The sequence below is a fragment of the Mauremys reevesii genome, linkage group 11, assembly GCF_016161935.1.
Source record: "Mauremys reevesii isolate NIE-2019 linkage group 11, ASM1616193v1, whole genome shotgun sequence".
NCBI lineage: Eukaryota > Metazoa > Chordata > Testudines > Geoemydidae > Mauremys > Mauremys reevesii.
In genome coordinates, this window is record NC_052633.1 from 27,336,994 (window position 1) to 27,345,095 (window position 8,102).

Consider the following 8,102-nt stretch of genomic DNA (forward strand, 5'->3'; position numbering starts at 1 on the left):
TACTGTGTGGTGGCTGTGTGGCTGTGGCAAGTCGGTTCAGTCGGTTCTCTTCAGAGAGTCAGAGTTGCCGCCTGCAGCAGGACGGAGCTGGAGAGCTTCCCCTCCCAGGCCTGTTGGGCGCAGACAGACAGCGCTGCTGCACGACTCTCCTCCACTGCTGGTGTGCGCGCGCGCGCGTCATGGCTCCTCGGTTCGAGCCGCGGCTGCGGGAAGGCATACTATGCAGGGCTTGCCTTCAAAGGCAAGCCTGTTCTCTGAAACTGAAGCTACTGGGCAAAAAAAAAAAAGGCAGCAGGGTCACTTTGCTCTCTCTCTCTTGGCATGCACACGCCGGTGATTCAGCGCGGCGTTGCCGTCCCCAGCCTCCGCTGCTCGCCTCTGCCTGCCGCTTGACAACACAGCGCCAGTGGGCGGGGCGTGGGCGGGACATACGGACCCGTGGACATCAGCCCCCATTAGTCCTTCCTGTCCCCTGAGGGGCAATGGCCCACCTCCCATCCACCCCCTCCTCTGACCCTCTTCTTTGGACATTCTCTCTGTGCCTTCCAGGACGCTCCTCGCTTCCTCTACAGGAGCGGAGCTAGGCCTAAAACCTAACAGAAGAGAGAGAAGAAGGGGGAGGACCCAGACTCAGACTAGACCTCAACAACTCAAACTCCGATGCAGATGATGCATTGGAAGCAGCGCACTGTCATCCTGGGACTCCCATCCGGAGATGATGCGCCGCCCTCGATAAGAAGGGCGTGTTTTTCACGACCGCCATTTCTCTTCACACAGAACCACAGAAGGGTTGGGGGCCATCGTTAGTCCCCAGTCATAAGCCCCTCCCGGTGGCCTCCCATACAGCCCAGGGGTATTCAAAGTACATGGCTGTAGTCGCGCCTTTCTTCGCCACCGTCGAATACAGACGAGTGACACCCGGCCCGTCAGGGAGGGTGTGGGCATCGACACCTACTCACGCAAGTTCAGGGCCTGAGCCTCAAACGAAAAACAACGCTATTTCCACACATTGGAAGGGAAGGATGGGGAAGGGCCCTGGACTCCTCTAGACCCATGGAACCTACTACTCTCAGCCCCCTTTCTGCCAGGCTTCGGGTACACTCACTTCTATCGCTTATTCACCGCCAACTGCGGCTGCCACACTGTGTCTAGGCCCTGGTCACATGGCTGTCTGCAACGCTCCTCGACCGAGTCAGCACCTGGTCCAGTCAGGAGGCTGTTCATTTCACCCCTCGGGTCCCTCATGACAGACAGCCCATCTCTCGGGGGGTGCACACCTGGCGTAGTTTCGCACTCGGCCTTCGGTCGCAAGAGCTTACATCTCAATGTCCGAGCTGAGAGCAGTCTGGTACATGTCAGGCTGGATTCAGATGGTGGATCTCTCAACAGATCCTTCCCTGTCCAAGTAAGGCGTTTTCCCTCCGGCTTATCTATTCCGTTTTCCAGAAGTGGGTCTTTCCCAAATAGCCCTCCCGCCTCGCGCGAAACGGAAAGGAGAGAATTCTCCTCTCCCCCACTCTCTCTCCTGTCGGTCTTGGAGAGGATTTTCCTGGGGCCGTGGAGCGAGCACATCAATGTCCGAGATGTCCGAGAGTGAGAGCAGTTGTACTTGTGTACCAGCTGGCGGATCGCCTCAGCAGATCCTTCCTGTCTCACAAGTGGTGTCTCACAAGTGGTCTTTATCTATTCCTTTCTTTCGAGTGAAGTGGGTGGGTCTTTCCCCAATAGCCCTCCCTCGCGAACGGAAGAGAGAGAGAGAATCTCCGCTCCCCAAGGCCTCCCAGGCTCGGTCTTGAGGATTTTCCTGAGGCCGTGGATCAGCCATCTGCCGCACGCTTTCCAATGTTCCTCTGGTCCGGGGTCCTGCAGCATCACTGCAGCTCCCCTGATCCTGATCCAGCGACAGCACTGGTACACCTACACCATACACCATGTACCTTGTTACCCTCTTGGCCCCCTCAACCCATGACACCCCGCACCGGGAATTCCGGCACTCGGTCCACCGGTCCTGCACCTCACAGCAGGGCTCCTGCGTGGCTAAACCGATCCGGCGTTTCTGTTGCGTCGTTCGTTCTAGGATTCCGGGTGGGTAGGAAATCTTCCACCGGCAAGTAAAGTTGGCCAAGGGAAGCGTTTCTTCTGCCGCGAAACACGCAATGTTTCTTCCCCCCGAGTCCCGCTCCGGTCCCGTCCAATTCTCTGAGAGCAGGCCGCCTGACTGCGATCATGCCTCCAGCAGCAGTACCGGACAGCACTGGTACACCATGTTGCTACACTGGTCGGTAGCAACTGGCCCCTTGGCCCAGACCCCACGACATCACAGCCTTCACCACCCGGTCTTGTAATCCCTGCACCTCACAGCAGGGCTCCTCTGGCAACAAACCGATCCGAGTTACGCTGTGTTGCCCCTCTGCCCTCTAGGATTCTCTCCGGGTAAGGAAATCTTCCACCGGTTATTTGGCCAAGTGGAGCCGCTCTCCCTGCTGCCCAACAAACACGCTTTTCTCCCATCAGAGGTCCCGCCTCCATTCCATCTGGTTCCTCAGGCTTGGAGCGCGCGTTATAACCCAGTGGGGCCCCACCATAAACCTGCCTCTTCAATCTGGTTCTAACCAGTTTTATGACTGCCCTATTCGAGCCAATGTCAACATGCTCCTTGATATACCTGTCCTGCAAGATAGTTTTCCTGTAGCCTTTCCTGCCAGGCCAGTCTCAGACCTTCAGACTCTCACAATAGGCCCAGGTACTGTGTGTGTCTTCCTCAACACAGGGTTTTTTACCACGTCCGACCCCTCCCTACGGGGAGTGTCGGCCTTTATATCTACCAGGATATCTTCCTTCTGGTCTTCTTCCCTCACTCCTCTTTGAGCAGAGAGCAACAATTGAGCACCTTGTTTCCCTTGGGTGTCCGCTATCTAATAATCTATAGCGAAAGCCCCCTTCGTAACGCCCCCCCAAAACCTTCATCCGGCATGCCGGACAGAAGGGCATACCTGTCTCCTCCTAGAGGATTTCATTCAATGATGTGTGACATCAGCACCTCTCTTGTTTGTTTGTGCCATATGTTCCATACTTACCTTACTGCACATTCCACAGCAGGCTCTGCTGCCTTCTTCCCTGCCTTCATACTCTCTCTCAGATGTGTGGGTGCTACTACCTGGTCCTCTATCCAGATCATTGCCTCTTTGGTCCAAGAGTCCAGAGCTGATGCAGCCTTTGTTTGCATTCCTGCACATCATGACATCACCCCACCACACACGCCACGTTCACGTTGGGAATCACCTAACTGGAACTGGAAAGAGCAATCTCGAAGAAGAAGAGAAGACGGTTACTCACCATAGTAACTGTTCTTTGAGATGTGTTTCTCCTATCCATTCCAGACCCCTCCTTCCCACACTCGGGCCGGCGCAAGGAAAGGAACTGAGGGATGGGCCGGCTGGGGTATATATCCTGTGCTATAGCGGCGGGAGTTGCTAGGGTAAAAATCTTCCGAAGAGCCATGCACGCACGGCGTGCACACCTAACTGGAATGGATAGGAGCAACACATCTCGAAGAACAACAGTTACTATGGTGAGTAACCGTCTTTTAGCAGCCCTGGTCACTTGCTCACTGCTTTATAAAGCCCTGGCCTTTTTGATAGCCCACCCACTGACTAAGGCTCAGCCAATTAACAGAGGCTTCTAGCTTTCAAACCTTACTTTGAAGCTCACAGCTTCCAACTGCCAGCCACAGCACACAGTCCTTCAAACAAACAGACAGACAAACAAACACAAGCTCAGCACACAGCAAGTAACCCCCACACTCTACAGACAGCCACTTACCCCAAGGGTCCTGTATTTGCTGCTCCTTCACCTGGAGAACTCCAGGATATATTGAGATAAGTTAGATGTATTCAAATCAGCAGGGTCCAATTAAATTCATCCTAGGGTACTTAGGGAACTAGCTGAAGGAATCTTGGAACTGTTGGCAATTATCTTTGAGAACTTGGAGGATGGATGAGGTCCCAGAGGACTAGAGAAGGACAAACATAGTACCTATATTTTAAAAAGGGGAACAAAGAGAACCTTGGGAATTATAGACCAGTCACCCTAATTTTGATACCTTGAAAGATACTGGAATAAATGATTAAACTATCAATTTGTAAGGACCCAGAGGATAATAGGGTTTTAAAGAATAGCCAGCATGGATTTATCAAGAATAAATTATGCCAAACCAACCTAATTTTGTTCTTTGACAGGGTTACTGGCCTAGTAAGTGGGGTGGGGGCAGTAGCAGATGTGATATTTTGATTTTAGTAAGGCTTTTGACTGTCCCACATGATATTCTTATAAACAAACCAGGACAATGTGGTCTAGATGAAATGACTACAAAGTGGGGGCACAACGGGTTGAAGGATCGTAGTTGTAGTTCAAAGAGTGGTTGTCAATGGTTCTCTGTTAAATTGAAAGGGACTTAGGTAGTGAGGTTCCACAGGGTCAGTCCTGTGTCTGGTTCTATTCAGTATTTTTATTAATGACTTGGATAATGTAGTGGAGAATATGCTTATACAATTTGCAGGTGACACCAACATGGGAGGAATTGCAAGCACTTTAGAGGACAGGCTTTAAATTTAAAAGAACCTTGACAGATTGGAAAATTGGTCTGAAATTGACAAGATGAAATTGAATACAGACAAGTGCAAAGTACTTCACTTAGGAAGGAAAAATCAAATGCACAACTACAAACTGGGGGGAATGGTTAGGTGGTAGTACTGCTGAAGAGGATTTGGCCGTGAGAGTGAATAACAAATTAAATATGAGTCAACAATGTAAAAATGCAGCTGTGAAAAATCACATCCCAGAATGATATTGGATCGACAGAAGTGTCATATGTAAGATATGAGAGATAATTGTCCTGGTCTACTCATCACTGGTAAGACTTCAGCTGGAGTACTGTGTCCAGTTCTGGGTGTCAGACTTTAGGGACAAATTGGAGCGAGTCTAGGAGAGCAACAAAATTGATAAAAGGTTTAGAAAACCTGACTTATGAAGAAAGATTTTAAAAATTGAGCATGTTTAGTCTTGAGAAAAGACTGGGGGGGGCATGTTATCACAGTTTTCAAATATGTTAAGGGCTGTTATAAAGAGAGAAGACTGTGTGCAATTGTTATCCATGTCCACTAGAGGTAGGACAAGAAGTAATGGGCTTAATCTGCAGCAGAGGAGATTAAAGTTAAATATTAGAAAAAAATTTCACACTGGAGGTTTAAAGAACAAGTTGGACAAATGTCTGCCAGGAATAGTCTAGGTCAGTGATTTTCAACCTGTGGTCCGTGGGCCCCTGGAGGTCCACAGACTATGTCTAATATGTCCAAAGGGGTCTGCACCTCCATTCAAAAAATTTTAGGGGTCTGCAAATGAAAAAAGGTTGAAAAGCACTGGTCTAGGTTTACTTGGTCCTGCCTCTGCGCAGGGGGCTTGATGACTTCCTGAGGTTCCTTCCAGCCCTACATTTCTATGATTCTGTGAAACATGGCTTATCCCTTGGTGTATGCGGCAGCATAAGTAGGGCTCTCATACCTCACGTTCAAAGGGTGTTCTACACAGCACACAAAACTTGCATAGTTCCCAGTGTTAATCTGGAGGGCATTCAATACACTGAAAGAAATAAGGAAAAAATGGCTGTCAGGAACTGGAAGAGAATTTCTTATTAATATAGCAACATAAAAGAAAAAAGCAAACCTAATTAGGTAAAGAGGAGAAGGGTATGAAGTCAGAGGATATGAGTGCAAGGGCTGCTGCTTATTACACGAATCATAGTCCTCTCACTGTTTCCTTGTGCTTCCTGTGTATCTGTTGCATCCAACTGTTGTCTTTTGCTGTATACTTTGATTGTACTCTTCAGGGCAGGGCTCTTCCGTTATGTGTGTATTCAGTAGTTAGCCACAAAGGGTCTCGATTCCTGTTTGGGGCCAATACAATGCAACACAAGTATTAAAAAATAAGAATAAGAGTATATCACATACTTAGCATGAAGATGAATGAATCATTTAAAAACAAACTCATTGGACAGAAGAAAGTAAATTTTATTGAGGAAAATATTACTATACTGCTACAAATTTTACTGTAGATGTCTTTTGTACAAATTGGAAGTATGTGAATATAATAAATACACAGATGTGCAGAATGTACTATAAGCATAGGCCCAGATTTTCAAACATGTCAGAAATGAAAGTGCATGCCTACTTTATGCACACAAATCAGGTAACTGTGCATGTAAATTTTGCATGTGCAGATACATTTGACAATGTGGTTCATAATGCACTTACTATGTTTCCAAGAGCAAAACAAAGGCATTGATACCAATAAGAGAAAAACTCTGGCAGAGAACTGAAAAACAGTCATATGATGAATAAGCAGGTTTCTGCTGTTTACGTCCTCACGGGTGAATAACAGAGGAGTCAAATGCAATGTCAAATGCAGCTCAGTGGAGTGAAAATTATTATTCCCTACTGACAAGGCAATCAGATAACCCTGCAATGCCACTACCCTTGATGTGACTATTCTGTGGAGAAGCAGGCTTTTAATTTGGCACCTTTACAAGCATTAAATTCATTTGGTAAAGGGAAAGAAAAGCAATATGTAAAAACAAATACTAACTACACAGGACATATGCCTTTCATATTTACATATGCACCTTTACATATCACTGGGTGAACACTAAGACAGGAGCTACTGTTTGTATGTAAAAGCATTAAGGCCCTGAACCTGCAACGAGCTTCACGAAGGCAGACTCCGACTTCAGTGGGACTCCATGTGGGTACAAGGCTGTGCCCGTAAAGAATTCATTGCAGGATAAGGGCCTAAGATGACATTTTCTATTATTTGTGGTTTAGGGGTGAAATTCACTGTAGCACTGGGTCTATTATTGGGACTTAAATCATACATAAGCTTTGTGCTGGCTCTTTCCACAGGGAGGAATGGTACCCTTTGAGAAATTCTATTTTATTAAACATTGAAACAGTATCTATACATGTGTGATAGTCCCTCCCCTATTTTTGTTGACACCAGGGACGTCCAGAGCCAAAAAGCAGAAGTCTCTACAGCTTGAGTTAAAAAGTCAGGCTCCACAGCTGAAGACCATAACAGACTCACTCCCTGTGACCACTGCGAACAGAGGGAGACACAACACACATTGACCAGTAGGTTTCATGTGGAACTTGCCTTGTTTTACACTGGACAATAGGTATTGTTTATTAAAAATAGTAACAATAATAAACCTACTATTTTATATACTCAGATATGAGATCAGTTACTCTGCACAGAGATGTGAAGACCCTGAAATAGTTGTATTTGTTTAAATGGTTTTATATTGCAAAACATATTTAGTGGTGAATTTGGATGTTTGAATATTTGTTTCATTGTTTGTGTTTTTGTTAATGGGAAATGTACTTTAAGACTAGACTGGGCACTTGATTGTAGTGTTTTTAGAAGACTCCAAGTGCATGACAGCCCCATCTATATTCCCAGGGTGTGAAAGACCCTGCCTGTGTAAGTTCCAAAAGGTCTAAACTTGGCCCCTTCAACTCCCATTAACTTCAGGGGCTGGTGAGGGAACTAGTCATCTTGCAGGAGACACTCAGCACCTCTTGCATATGCCCCAGAAGTGACCTGTCCCCTCACAAAGTCATGCCCCATCATTGTTAATCATTTTGGTTTTTTAAAGCAAGATTTGTTGTGTGTAGATGTTCCAAGATATTTTGGAACCAACTCCTCCTCCATCAAGGTGAAAGCGTCACAGCTAATGGGTCTGATATTGCTCCCTCTAAGAATCAATGGAAGTTTTATTAATTGGGTCTTTAGAGCAAAAACTATGTGATTAGAATGCAGTGAAATCTGTATGAGACCATGCATATTAGGCAACCTCTGGTCTTAAAAGGTTGCCTCAAAGCATCCTCATGTGTACTATGGGCTATTCAGCTTTCCCTTTATTAGTAGGCTGCCTCTACTGAGCAACTGGTTTGGGGGCAAGTTTCACTACAGTTGTGTATCATACAGAAATCTGGTTTTGCCTTAGAAGCTACATAGGCAATTATTCATCAAACTAAATTTAATTCATTCTT

At 46.8% G+C, this 8,102-nt stretch overlaps 1 long non-coding RNA gene across 1 annotated transcript; it reads right to left on the bottom strand.

The window, feature by feature from the left end:
• Nucleotides 1–4,734: 4,734 nt before the first annotated feature.
• Nucleotides 4,735–5,920, bottom strand: LOC120374302. The gene is made up of 3 exons (XR_005585994.1): nt 5,722–5,920; nt 5,560–5,637; nt 4,735–4,980 (listed from the first exon to the last, which is right to left on the bottom strand). It is a non-coding gene; the product is annotated as an uncharacterized LOC120374302 (long non-coding RNA).
• Between the last annotated feature and the right edge of the window lie 2,182 nt (nt 5,921–8,102).